General features: G+C 43.3%; 1 protein-coding gene across 2 annotated transcripts in view; it reads right to left on the bottom strand.

The window, feature by feature from the left end:
* The window catches only part of macrod2 (mono-ADP ribosylhydrolase 2), a 1493168-nt gene that overhangs the window by 1095539 nt on the left and 382575 nt on the right, over positions 1–15054 (bottom strand). The gene's annotated exons all lie outside the window — the stretch shown is intronic.

Genomic DNA, 15054 nt, shown 5'->3' with positions numbered 1-15054 from the left:
GATTGGTCAGCTGGGGGGGCAGAGGGCACCCGGGGGTTGCCCTCAGGGGGTCACTTATACGACCCAGGGCACCAGGTTTAAAGCCGGGCTGTCAGCGGCATGCGCAGCTGCCTTTCTGGCTGCGGTAATGGTATTGCTTACCTGTCCACCCTGACCCCACAGCTCACCTTCTGGTCACACACCACTTCTTCCCCCAGTCCTGGCAGAAGCCCCCTGGCCAGCGGCACAACTGTCGCCGAAGTATGGTGGTGCTAGACACTCTCTCTCTCTCTCTGAGCAGCCACCATGCCAGTTCACGATGTTTGAGAGCACATGTGGACCGCGCTGTCGGGAACTCGGCCCATGGATGCGGAGAATCATGGATTGGCCTGCTAATGGTATGCAAACGGTGATTAAAGTACGTGCGGCTTGCGTCGCACTGACGCAGTTTTCGAGGTGATGGAGCATCGCAATTTGGCGTCAAACCCGCGCCTGCTGCAATTTTGGCATCGGAAGCTATTCTCCGCCCGATCGCATGCCCCGATTTCAGCGTCGGCTAACGGAGAATCCCGCCGATGGCTCTTTCTGGAAATCAAACTTTGAGAGAGATGGAGGTAAAAGGTAGGCTGCTAGCCTGGAGTCCAGTTGGCTCTCTGGAGGCAAAACGGCAATTGAATATAGAATTCAAAAGCTGTATGATTGTTGCAATTCAAACAGCTCAAGTTTCGAAAATGTGACATGTGATTTTGGGTCGACCTCTTCAACTAATGGGGCCCCTTGTAAAAACCCACTGTGATCTGAGCAGGTAAGTGAAGAACCATTAGCACAACGTTGAAGATGAGGAGTCACAAATTTGTGCTGACATTTCGTCCACTATCTTTTGTACTGGCTTGCCTGGACTGTTTATACAATGCAAGGAGTTTACACATTCCAGAGGATTGATGCGTTAGTCTTTTGTCCATTTATAAGCTACTCAGGAACTTCCATGATCATTGACGACCACTTTATCAGTCCAGCCATTTGTCCATTTTTTAAATTATAAAGTAACTAGGTTGAAGTAGATTTACATCTTTTCCTTAATGGCTTCTGATCATGACACGAGAGGTTGAATGACTTCCAAATATTAAAGATATCAAGAGATGTATATGGTTATTGTGCGGGAAAATGCCATTTAGGTCGAAGATCATCCAATGAATAGTGGAGCAGGCTCAAGAAGCTGGATTGCCTACTTCTCCAATGTAGTTAATTTCTGCCTTATTCAATCACTAACTTCTAATGAAGTTGGTAGTTATTAATTACTAACCGATGTCAAACAGCATAAGCAGCAAGTAATAGACAGAGCTAAGCGATTCCACAACGAACGCATCAGATTTAAACTCTGTAGTCCTGCCACATCCAGCCGTGAATGGTGGTGGACAATTAAACAACTCACTGGAGGAGAAGACTCCACAAGTATCTCCATCCTCAATGATGGAGGAGCCCAGCACATCCTGGAACTCCTACACCTCATGGACTGCAGAGGTTTGAGGAGGCAGCTCACCATCACCTTCTGAGAAGGGCAATAAATGCTGGTCGAAGCAGCGATGCCCACATCCCGTAAATGAATTTTTAAAAACTAGTTATCACTGCAATTTTTCAGAATCCATATCCCTTAAGCTTCCTGCTATCATGAATACAAGGTTGGTGTCTTGTCCGAATGCAGGTTGGTTGCAGGTAATTAGCCGTCCGTCTTGCTGCCCCTGAGTGACCAAAGAAAACATTTTGTCTGTTCCAATCTTATAAAATTGTCAAGGATAAAAATTGGAAGTTGGCCTCCTTTACTGGGGTTTACATTAGATGATAGTAAATGGACTAACTCATGAGAACCCAGCCCATTGATCAAGAAATTAGCCAGACCAGAATTTTGTTCCAGGTGGAAATTGAACTGGATATGCAGCTAAGTACGAGGTGGACAATTTGTGATAAATTGTTCATTGGCATTCCATGAATACATCATATTCAATGTAATCATGTTTCTGAACAGTACAAGAATTGGAATTCTGTTGTGATTCTTTAGTTCAGGTAAAAATCTTGAACTTGTGGCAGCCAGAAAGGCTGTCAATGAGAACTTCTGCTCATCAAACAACACATTTTTAAAAAATGGGTGTTAAACTTGTGGGTTGATCCAAATTAGCCTCTTTAAAATAACGTGCTGATTCAGCATGTTTATGTATGATTTGCGGGCGTTTTCACTCTATTATTCAATTAGCAAATCTATCTGGACATGTAGTTTTATCCTGCAAAAGTTAATCTGTCTCTGTATTTGAATTGAATTTGATTTATTGTCATGTGTACCGAGGTACAGTGAAAAATATCAGAAGAAATCAGGCAACTTGACAGGTATTACGTGTGTTCTTCAATGGGCAATATTCTAAAATTAGGGGCTGGCTCCTAAACTTGATCATGCTAAACAATACATGACAGAAGAGAGCATGTTTTAGTTCATCTCGGACCCTGTCTGGTTAGAAGTATCTTGAACAATTGAGTCAAAAGCATGAATTGTAACTCTCCGATCCTATTCCTGTAAAAACTGCGTTCAATAGGCACACATTTTTCTGATTCATTGGTGTAATTATATTGAAGCAAAGTACTACAATAATCTTTCATTCAACAACAAAGGAGGACAATTTAGTTAAAGACAGACTATACTCAGGGCAGTGCATTCAAATGTCGGACATGTAACTATCCATTTCGGGCAGCACGGTGGCGCAGTGGTAGCACTGCAGTCTCACGGCGCCGAGGTCTCAGGTTCGATCCCGGCTCTGGGTCACTGTCCGTGTGGAGTTTGCACATTCTCCCCGTGTTTGCCTGGGTTTCGCCCCCACATCCCAAAGATGTGCAAGGTAGGTGGATTGAACAAGCTAGATTGCCCCTTAATTGGAAAAAATGAATTGGGTACTCTAAAAAAATTTTAATTTAAAAAAAAATGTAACCATCCATTTCTGTGCAGGATTTGACTATGGATCATATGCCAATTTCATGCTGGTAAATACCATTATTAATCTCAACATGATGGGCCGTTCCCATCAAAAATGCATTCTGCATTGCATTTGTGTTTCTTGCACAATGGTGTGACAGAACATCAGTTTCTGGCACCTGTACCAGGTTGAGGAAGCTGAGTGTTAAAAATTACAGTCTGCTCATTGTCACAAACAGCTGAAAAGATTTACATTTATATCGTATCTTTTGAAGTGTACAGGTAGTCACTGTTGTAAAGTAGAAAACATGGCAACCAATTTTCACATAGCAACCTCCCACAATCAACAGTGCAAAAACAGACAAATAATTATTTTTGTAATCTTAATTTGAGGAATAAATTTGCCCAGAATACTGGGGATAACCGCCTTGCTTTTCTTCCAAATATCTTTTATGCACTCTTATGATATGGCCCAAATTCCAAAGGGAAACATGGAAAAGCTATCACAATGATTTGCAATTTGTACTTTATTACGAGAAAGTATCTGCACTGGAGTCAAGAGTAATAACACTCCAATGTGATGCAATGTGATGGAATGCTCTCCAATACCCCTCTTGGAGATTTAAAATATTAAATTACAACATTAAAAAAAGAAAAGAAAACTTAAACACCAAAGGAGTAGAATATAAAAGTAGGGAGGTGTTGCTGCAGCTGTACAAGGCAGTGGTGAGACCGCAGCTGGAGTAGTGTACAGTTTTAGACCCTTTATTTGAGGAGGGATGTGGTTGTATTAGAGGCAGTTCAGAGGAGGTTCACTAGATTGATTCCAGAGGTGAGGGGTTTGTCTTAAGAAGAAAGATTCAGCAGTTTAGGCCTATTCTCTCGAGTTTAGAAGAGTGCGAGGAGATCAAATTGAGGTATACAAGATGATAAAAGGTACTGACAAAGTGGACGTAGAGAGGATGTTGCCTCTTGCGGGCCATCTGGGACGAGGGGGGTCATAGTTTTAGGATAATGGGTAGCAGATTTAAAACAAAAATGAGGAGAAATCACTTATCTCAAAAGGTTACAAATCTGTGGAATTCACTCCCCCAGAATGCAGTGGTGCCAGGACATTAAGTAAATTTAAGGAGCAGATAGACAGATTTTTAATTAGTAATGGGTTGAAGGGTTATGGAGACCAGGCAGGAAAGTGAAGTTGATGCCAAGAGGAGATCAGCCATGATCGTACTGAATGGTGCAGCGGGCTCGAGGGGCTGAATTTTCTTTTTGAAAAACATTTTATTAAGGCATTTATAATTTTATAATAATAACAGTACAAATACAAATATAAACATAGTGCAAAGACCACCTCCCTTCCTCACAAGTCCCACCTCTTCTAAATAATAATCTAACACCCCCCCCCCCTCCCCTGACAGTTAGTTTTCTCCAAAGAAGTCGACAAATGGCTGCTACCTCCGGACGAACCCGAGCATTGACCCTCAAAGGGCGAACTTTATGCTCTCCAGTCTGAGAAACCAAGCCATGTCACTAAGCCAGATCTCTGAATTTGGGGGCTTCGAGTCCCTGCATGCTAACAATATCCGTCTCCGGACTACCAAGGAGGCAAAGGCCAAGACGTCAGCCTCTCTCACCCCCTGGACTCCCGGATCTTCCGACACTCCGAAAATCGCCACCTCCGTACTCGGCACCACCCTTGTTTTAACATTGTGGACATGACAGCTGTAAAACCCTGCCAAAATCCCCTGAGCTTCAGACATGCCCAAAACATATGGACATGGTTTGCTGGCCCTCCCGCACACCTCGCACACCTGTCCTCTATCCCCAAAAACTTGCTCATCAGGGCCACCGTCATATGTGCCCGGTGAACGACCTTAAACTGAATCAGGCTGAGCCTGGCATATGATGAGGGCGTGTTGAGTCTGCTTAATACATCCGCCTAAAGACCGGCCTCTATCTCCTCCCCAGCTTGTCTTCCCATTTGCGCTTTAGGTCCTCTACCTGCGTTTCCTGCGACGCCATGAGTTCTTTATAAATATCCAAAATCTTCCCCTCTCCCACTCCCGTTCTGGAAACGACCCTGTTCTGTATCCCCCATGGCGGTATGAGCGGAAAGGTCAAGACCTGCATTCGCAAAAAAATTCCGTACCTGCAGATACTTGAATCCATTTCCTACTGGCAGTTCAAATTTCTCCTCTAAATCCTTCAAACAAGGGAAGCTCCCACCTATAAACAGATCCCCCATCCTCTCAATCCCTGCTCTCTGCCATCTCCGAAACCCCCCATCCAGCCTTCCCGGTACAAACCGATGGTTATTGCCGATTGAAGCCCAGACCAATGCTCCCTCCACTCTCGTATGCTTCCGCCACTGCCCCCAAACTCTCATGGCCGCCACTACCACTACCGGGTGTGTGGCATACCGGGCCGGCAGAGGTGCCATTACCAATGCCTCCAAAACTTGTGTCCTTGCATGATGCCGTTTCTACTAGCTCCCACATCGACCCCCACCCGCTATCCACTTTCTAATCATGGCGATATTTGCCGCCCAGTATGAGTTGCTAAAGTTCGGCAGTGCCAACCCACCCACCCCCCAGCCATGCTCCATCAACACTTTCTTCACTGGCGGGGTTTTACCCGCCCACACAAAACCTGAAATCACCTTGTATACCCGTTTAAAAAAGGCCCTTGGATAAAGATGGGGAGGCACTGAAAAACAAACAGTAAGCTCGGGAGGACTATCATTTTCACGGTCTGTACTCTCCCTACCAGTGACAGCGGGCGCATGTCCCCACCTTCGAAAGTCCTCCTTCATCTGTTCTGCTAGCCGGGTCAAATTTAGTTTATGTAATAGCCCCCAGTTCCTTGCCACCTGGATTTCCAAATAATGAAAGCTCCCTCCCACCAATGGCAACTCTCCCAATCTCCTCTCCTGCCCCTTGCCTGGAGCGCAAACATCTTGCTTTTCCCCATATCAAATTTGTACCCTGGAAACCAGCCAAATTCCCCAAAAATTCTCATAATATCTCCCATCCCCCCTAACTGGGGCTGGTTTAGCCCAGTGGGCTAAACAGCTGGCTTGTAATGCAGAACAAGGCCAGCAGCACGGGTTCAATTCCCATACCGTCCTCCCCAAACAGGCACCGGAATGTGGCGACTAGGGGCTTTTCATTGATTTCATTGTAATTTCATTGAAGCCTACTTGTGACAATAAGCGATTATTATTATTATTATTATTATTATTATTAATGGATCACAAATATACAGGAGCAGGTCGTCGGCCTTGAGGGGCTGAATTTTCTACACCAGCTCCTCGTTCTTATTTTTTATGTTCTAAGACTACACTTACAGTTAAAATTAGTTCTACAACCATTTCCCAGAAGATTTTTGCTTCGTTAAATTCACAACCAAAAACCGCCCTCAGGGAACAGTCCCTAAAGATTGTTAATGAATAAAAGTTGCAGTAATATTACCACAAGATTTATACTGTTGCTGGAGGGGAGGTATTTTACAAGGCTCCTCGCTCTCTCACTTGATACAGGATATCCAAGGCCTAGAACAGGCAAACCCTTTTGTCGGGTTGGACAGAGCTCATTTTGCTTCTTTCACAGCTTTCTCCAAACACAGCCGACCCTTCAGGATATTCCATGGTCATTCTCGCTTCCCTACCCATTGAGCTTTTTAAACCCCATTGTTTCCAACTTTGTTTGGAAATGACCTTTCCCAGGAAATGAAAATATATCATGTTGTTTTATGGCTAGGACTTTTGAGGAAAAGTAAACTTAATACTTCACTTTATTCATTTATGATTTTTGCTACTTGTAAATTTTCCTTTTCAAATACAACAGTTAAACATCAACTCACCCCCTTATCTCCTCACAAAAAAATTATATTCATGTTGCTCCCTGGTCCTTCATCAATGACTTTGTTCAGCCCCACTTCAATTGCTTTCTTTTACACCTAACCCCTTTTGATGATTTAAACCTTGCAGTCTAACTGTCTTCAAGTTAATTACATTTGACACACAACCCCCACACACACACATATCCTCCATGCACACACATGACAACACACAGATGACACACACGTTCAGCATTGCACTGGCAGCGTCTACATTAACTCCTGTGCTTAGATCATGTAGTGGGACTTAAACCCAGAACTTTCTGACTCAGCTGAGAGTGAAGCCAACTGAGAGTCACCTGGCACTGCAACTGTGTCAACTGTTGTTCATTCAAAGGCCTAAATGATAGGAAAGGCAATTGAAAAAAATACATTCACTGCTGGCTGGGCAAGTATTTATTGCCCATCCCTAATGGTGGTGAGCTGTCTTCTTGAAGCACTGCTGCACATGTGGTGTAGGCACACTCGGTGCTGTTAGGGAAGGAGCTGTGAAGGAATCCATAGAATCCCTACAGTGCCTAAGGCAGTCATTCGGCCCATTGAGTCTGCACGACCCACTGAAAGAGCACTCTACCTAGGCCCACTCCCTCGCCCTATCAACAAAACCCCATAACCCCACCTAACCTGCACATCTTTTGGTCACTAAGGAGCAATTTAGTATGACCAATCCACTTCACCTGCATATCTTTGTGACAACATATTTCTAAGTCAGGATGTTGTGTGGTTTATAAAAGAACTTACAGGTGGTGGAGTTCCCATGCATCTGCTGCCCTTGTCCTTCTGGGTGGTAGAGGTGATGAATTTGGCTAAGGAGCTTTGGTGAGTTCCTGCAATGCACCTTGTAGATGGTACACACTGCTGCTACTGTGGGTCAGTGGTGCAGGGAGTGAATGTTTGTGGATGAGGTACCAATCAAGCTGGATGGTGTTCAACTTGAGTGCAGTTGGACCTTCACCCATCCAGGCAAGTGGAGAGCATTCCATCACATTGCTCACTGTGCCTTGTAGATGGTAGACAGGCTTAGGTGAGTTACAGGATTCCAAGCCTGAGTGCTTTTGTCGTCACAGTATTTATATAGCTAGTCCACTTCAGTTTCTGGTCAATGGCAACCCCCAGGATGTTGATAGTGGGGGACTCAACAACGGTAATACCATTGAATGTCAAATGGCAATGGTGAGAATTTCTCTTGTTGGAGATGGTCCTTGCTTGGCACTTGTATGGTGCAAATGTTATTTTCCACTTGTCAGCCCAAGACTGAATTGTGTCCAGGTCTTGCTGCAGTTGGACACGGACTGCTTCAGTACGAGGAGTCGCGGATGATGCTGAGCATAATAATAATCATCTTTAGTAGGCTTACATTAACACTGTTACACAGTGAAGTTACTGTGAAAAGACCCTAGTCGCAATATTCCGGCACCTGTTTGGGTACACAGGGGGAGGAGTCAGTATGTCCAAATTACCTAACAGGACATCTTTCGGGATTTGTGGGAGGAAACCGGAGCACCCGGAGGAAACCCACGCAGACACAGGGAGAACGTATAGACTCCACACAGACAGTGACCCAAACCGTGGGGTCCTGGAGCTCTGAAGCAACAGTGCTAACCACTGTGCTTGTCAGCGAACATCCCTACTTCTGACCATCTGATGGAAGGAAGGTCATTGATGAAGCAGCTAGTAGGGCTGAGGACGTTCCCTGAAAAACCCCTGCACTCATGTCCTGGAGGGGAGATGATGGACCTCCAAACTACAACCATCTTCCTCGTGCCAGGTACAACTCCAACCAGTGGAGAGCTTGCCACCCGATTCCCATTGACTCCAGTTTTGCCTGGACTACTTGATGCCATACATGATCAAATACTGCCTTGATGTCAAGGCCAGTCAGTCTCATCTCTGGAGTTCAGCTCTTTTGCAGAGCCCAGCTAGATGCACGCGAGGGACAAGCATATTTTGGATAAGCTTAAATAAAACTAAACGGCATCCACAAAGGTTCTCTGTTGCATCTTTGAGGATGGTGGGAAGTTGTACAATACAAGGCCAGCTGGCCTGCCATTAGGTGGTGGTGGTGTATTCTGATGTTGCATCCTCCCATCCTAGCCAGTTTCCTATCAATAAACAATGAGCAAGCTGTTAAAAACAAACAACTCTTCAAACATGAAAGAAACTGCATCTGGGATTATGGCTTCAGTACTTCAACCTGTCTTGGCCAGAAAAACTGCTTGGGCAATCTCACGATCTGTTGAACTACTTTGCAACCAGCAAAGGCAACTTTTGGCCCCTTGGCCAAACAATACAGATCTAATATTTTCAAAGGAACTCAGGGTGCTGGTGCACTCTTCAAGAACGCTATGTTTCCTCATTTAGACTTGGGCAAGGACCCCAGTTATCTGAAATAAAACTTTCCCAGTGAGATTTATTAGACGGGCAAATCATTGAAAGATATGTGAATAAAGTAAGACAGGATTTAAATTTTGAAACCTCAGGAGCGAAGTACTAAAGACATCATGGATGCTGAGTGCAATCAACATGGAAAATGGTCTGATTCTTGGAAATATACCTAAGGGCTTAATAATATTCTTTACATTTGAAGTGTTGGAATATAATCATAAGGTTCTATTCTGCCAAAGATTACTCAGGGTATCGCATGAAACAAATCAAATACCTCACATTAATTGCAACATATTGCTGACTATTTTAACTAGTATTGCAACATAAATTTCAATTTGTCCAGTGCTGATATCATTTATTCCTAACTCTAAGCGCAAAATCAAAGCCAGCTCGTTCTTTCCCATTGAAAATCTAAGTTAATCATTTTTTTAAAAAAGTACTTTAACTTGATATTTTTCAATTTACATGCAAGGCTCTTATAGGGAAAGAACACTATTCAAACTTATCTTAGGTTCCTTGAATGGTGCCACACAGAAAGAGGCCATTTGGCCCATCAGGTCTGGACAAGCCCTTTTGTAGGGCAATCGAGTTTGCCCCAATCCTCATGCTCTTTCCCCATATTCCTGCACGTGTTTTTCATCTTTATGTATTTATCCAATTTCCTTTTGAAACTATTATTGAATCTGCATTAACCACTCCATCGGGTTCTTTTGCCAACTGGATTAACAGAATCACAGAATGGTTACAGCACAGGGGGTGGCCATTCAGCCTGTCTTGCCTGCACCAGCTCTCCGTAGGAACAATTTACCCAGAGCCACTCTCCTACCTTTTCCCTGTAACCCTGCACCTTCCTCCTTTCCAGATAATAATTCAAACCGCTTTTGAAATTCTTCGATTAAAACTGCCTCCACCACACCTGCAGGCAGTGCATTCCAGATCCTAACCACTCGTTGCGTGGAAAAGATTTTTCTCTTGTCTCCAAGGTTTCTTGTGCCAATTATCTTCAATCTGAGCCTTTGGTTCTGGATTCTTCCAACAAAGGCAGCACGGTAGCACAAGTGGATCAGCACTGTGGTTTCACAGTGCCAGGGTCCCAGGTTCAATCCCCCGCTGGGTCACTGTCTGTGCGGAGTCTGCACATTCTCCCCGTGTCTATGTGGGTTTCCTCCGGGTGCTCCGGTTTCCTCCCACAGTCCAAAGACGTGCAGGTTAGGTGTATTGGCCATGATAAATTGCCTTTAGTGACCAAAAAGGTTTGGAGGGGTTATTGGGTTACAGAGATAGGGTGGAAGTGAGGGCTTAAGTGGGTCGGTGCAGACTCGATGGGCTGAATGGCCTCCTTCTGCACTGTATATTCCATGTTTTGTTCTTGAGGAGAACAGTTTCTCCCTATCTAGTCTGTCCAGACCCCTCATGATTCTGAATACCTCGATCAAATCTTCTTTCACTTCTCCAAGGAAACCGGTTCCAATGTTTCCTATCTATCTCCATAACTAAAGTTCCTCATCCCTGAGACTATTCTTGGGAACCTTTCCCGCACTCTCGCCAATGCCTTTACATCTTTGCTGAAGTGTGGCACCCAGAACTGGACACAATATTCCTGTTGATGCTGAACCAGTGTTCCATATACGTTTAACATTTCTTATTTGCTTTTGTACTCCATGTCCCTATTACTAAAACCTAGAATGCTGCATGCTTTAACTTCAAATCTGTGCCCTCAACCATTGAAACAGTTTCTCTTTACTTATCTCTGAACTTTTCATGGTTTTAAATACCTCTATCAAATCTTCTCTTCACCTTTTCCACTCCAAGGTGAACAAGTGCAGTCTATCCATGCAGCTAGAATCGTTCAACTTTGGAACCATTTTCGTATATCTCTTGTGAACTTTCTCCAGTGCCGTCACACCCTTTCTGAAGTGTGACGCTCAGAATTGGACAGTGTACCCAACTTACCAAGCATTAGATAAGTCACTTTGAAAGATGCTAAAGTATATTGCATGTAATGATTGCAGCCATTTTTATTGCCCTTGCAATAGCCTTTAAACTATTGCTGCCAACATTCATGGTTCCTGCTCATGATTCATGAAGGAATTTTAGCATGAAGAAGCCAAGTTAAATTTTGCATGCAAAATATAAACAATCAAAAAGGCTTCACAGTTTATAAGTCTTGGTGAATTAAGAATAATGGATGACCCTTTAAAGGGTGCATTACAGTGTTTCATATGATGCCAGATGCCACTTAAGCACGAGACTGAATCTTCCACTCCCTGGTCTCAGTGTTCAATTGAGTGTGAAAATAAAATTAGTGGGCAACAGCTTGCTCTCAAATTAATAGTAACGTTAATGATACTCTCAATTATTTATGCACAACCAGCACAACAATTCTAGGCGAATAGTCAGGTGCGTGATTCATAACTGATATCGAAAAGTTGCTTTACAAGGTCTGCCACTCCCTCAGCTGTGTAAAAAATGGTATCTCCCAACACTTCACCATTAAAATGCATTGAATGCAGTGAAGTTACTGTATTTGTACACTAAATGCAAATTAAAATACCTCAGAAAGTTAAGTCTCATAATTTCTTAGGTCTAAGAATACTTTAGCGATGTTATAACAGTCAAATACTGCCAACCAACCTCTGTTGCACTGAATATTGCAAGAGTGGTGTCTCATTCTTTCAGGTTTTAATTGTTGCTGGAGATTTTATAAATGTAAAGTTATATTTTCAAAACTTTTTTTTACTGTTATATCTTTTTTTAGTTCTTCATCTTTCTTTATTACACCTCTTTATTGTTCCTGGTTCGACATTCAATTCACCTACTATAATTTGAACTTCTTTCTCAATCCTTGCCTTCTTAATTTCATTAGATGTTTTGCCAGATGGCAAAATATAGCCCATAGTATCTTGTCCTCCCACCAGGAAGGTGCCTTCTATTTATTGCCTTCCCAACGCCGAGCAAGGTTGCTCTGACATTCCTTCCTTGGCCATGCTTGAATACTTCCCCTGGCTGAGATTACCTTGTTTATGTGGTAGTACACTCCCATGTCCCACTGTTCCTTGTAAAACAGTACGAGACTCCTGACATCCTGCTCCATTAGTCTGAGTGATCGTGTCTTTTTCATATTCATGTTGTAAAACTGTTTGATGCAACTCGTAAGCTGTAAAAGTATTCAGTGATGTCACTGTGAGAAGTTGCAAGACCTGTCAATTGCCATACGCAGACCATCACATTCAAGGAGAATTGCCTGGTGGAAAACAACTTCCACCTTCACTAGTCCAGCTGTGATGGTTCATATTTATAATGCAGCCGCTCAAGGGCTCGAGTAGTGAATGAAAATTGCAGCTGGAGCCAAAATTGGCTGTACGTTTCCCATCAGAGTAGTGAATAGTTTGTAATGGCTGTCAAATATATGACCAGCAATAAATGTAAAAGATTAAACTACTATTAAACACACCTCAGTGCCAACTCTAAGCGGGTGGGCAATGAAAATGCATCTTGCTCTGTGTATATGAATTCTACATATGCTTTCAGTCTCAACTGTTTCAACAGGATCAAAAGAAATATAAGCCACATTCAATTTTTTACACATGTAAGGGTTTTTCCTGTTTATCGCCTTATTTCCCCTTTCTTTTATTTTGCCGTTATCATTTTTGATTCAGGAATGATTAATGGGCATGCATCTTTAAGTCAAACAGCAGAGAGAATGAGGAATTCAGAAGTCACAGGAGAGACCACTCTGCTAGTTTGAACAGCATCTTCAGATTTTTTAGCACCAGAGATAGATGGGGTTGGGACTTGGTCGAATTGATTGGCTGGGGAACAATGAATTGGTTCAAAATGCATGCTCTGCCTGGTAACAGGTGGTGATTAGATCATGTCCCGGTGGAATGATTTTCAGAGTCCTAAGGAGCTAATTTTGACTTCTGGAAGCACAAGGCTGGCTGAAACGGAAAATTCCCGGGCGTTTTACAATGTTAAAATCAGCACCGAACCCTCACCAATTCCGGGACCAGTGACAGGCCTGCAGCGGCATGGGTAAAACTCCCAGCTCCCATGCCAAAAATGGCTGCAGAATGGTCCGGTCCGTGGCCACGCATGCGTGCGGCGACAACCTGCAGCTGTCGAGCCATAAGACATTGCGCAGCCATGCGCGGACCCGGCCTGCCAACTATGGCCCCACAGGTCACCCCCTGGCCACCCCACGACCAGTCCCCACAGCCCTCGCAGTATCTCTCCCGGCCAGCAGCATGGCTCCTGGCCAACAATGGATTCCCGAACTCTCAAGACCACTCATCAACTGCGCGGTCGGGAAGTCGGCCCATCGGGGGAGGGCCTTCCGATGATGCACCAATGCCATTCCAATGTCATGTGGCGTGATGACGCCATTTCAGGGCGGAGACTCAAAACCCAGCGTCAAACCGGCACCGCCCCCGATTTGGGCGCCAGAAGGGATTCTCCGCCCAATCGCCGATTATTATAATATGATTATGAGAATCCCGCCCTCTCTCTTTTACTCATCTTTTTTTTTTACCTCTTTCTTCCCCTCTGTATTTGTCTGTCCTGTGTGTGTCTAGGGGGGGGGGGAAGAAGAAGAGCAAGTAAAATCAGGGAAATAAGGATTAGAGAATAGTTAACCAGTTGTATTTCATTAATATTCTTTTTATTAATAAAACATGAATAATTAATGGTGAATAATTATTGGACAGCCAAGGGCCAGAGACTTTGAGTATTTTCTAAGAATTATTGGTTAATTCACTTGTGTTGTGACTCCGCATCAAATGTGGCTTGAATTGACTGCGCACTGGCCCAGAGCGTCAAAACACACATCAGACTTAAAGCCTTCTTAACTGCCTGCTTCTCCTGCCTAGCAGAGTACACCTCTCCCAGATGCTTGTAAGCCGATTAATCCACTCCCAGATTTCATAACCCCCCCCTACTATAATCAATACCACAAATCATCCATTTTCTTACAAAAGGATAAAATCTCTCTATGTACACATAGACACTTTGCAGCAGCATAATAATCACTGGCGCAGTTGAGCAACAAATCAGAACTAGATTTTTTCTGAGGATTTACTATAGTTCAAAAAATGTAGACGATTAAATAGGCATATTGTATGCATAAATCCATTCTTGCATTAAACCATTATTTCTAGTAGTAACCAGCACACTTCAGGTAATATTTGAATTTCACTAATCTTGCTCCTCTAATGACAATCTACCCCTTCTCTATCTCTGCTCGACTGTGCTTTTTGAATAGTAAACAGAAATGTAAGAATACCACTTGGCCCTCAGAATTTCGAGTTGGGGTGGCCAGGGAAAAAATACTTGCCCTCGAAATGTCAAACTTAATAACTGTTACGAAATTGGTACCCAACTTCAAGACGTTTAGAAGATAATGGTTTATATTTGTTCACACAGTCAATTTAACAGTAAAATTTCCAAACAACCTCAATTGTCCTTCCAAAAATGTACCTACTCGTTCCAAACATGTCAAGATTAAAGAGATAACACTCCACACTGTAACAATGAATCAATGAAACAGCAAAATGGATGAATGTGGTCATTTTCTAAAAGCGTGAAGAGCAAAACTATGCAAAGTTTCTCGCAATTGCTACTGCATTTCTTAGCAGTTAACTACTTCTGAGTCAACTACTGAGAAGCATATCTAATTTCAGTGCTTGTTAAATATGTAACTGAACAGTTAGTGAACCAGTTTAAATGACTGGTTGCACCTTCTGTTCTATTCCTATCTATACTACGTTCAAAATAGAGTCTACTCAGTCACAATAAACACATTTACTTTGCCAACTCGACTGACTGGTGAGAATTAAACA

Source organism: Scyliorhinus torazame, chromosome 1 (genome assembly GCF_047496885.1).
Source record: "Scyliorhinus torazame isolate Kashiwa2021f chromosome 1, sScyTor2.1, whole genome shotgun sequence".
Taxonomy (NCBI): Eukaryota; Metazoa; Chordata; class Chondrichthyes; order Carcharhiniformes; family Scyliorhinidae; genus Scyliorhinus; species Scyliorhinus torazame.
The sequence above is the reverse complement of the archived record's forward strand: the minus strand, read 5'-3'. Positions and strand labels throughout refer to the sequence as shown.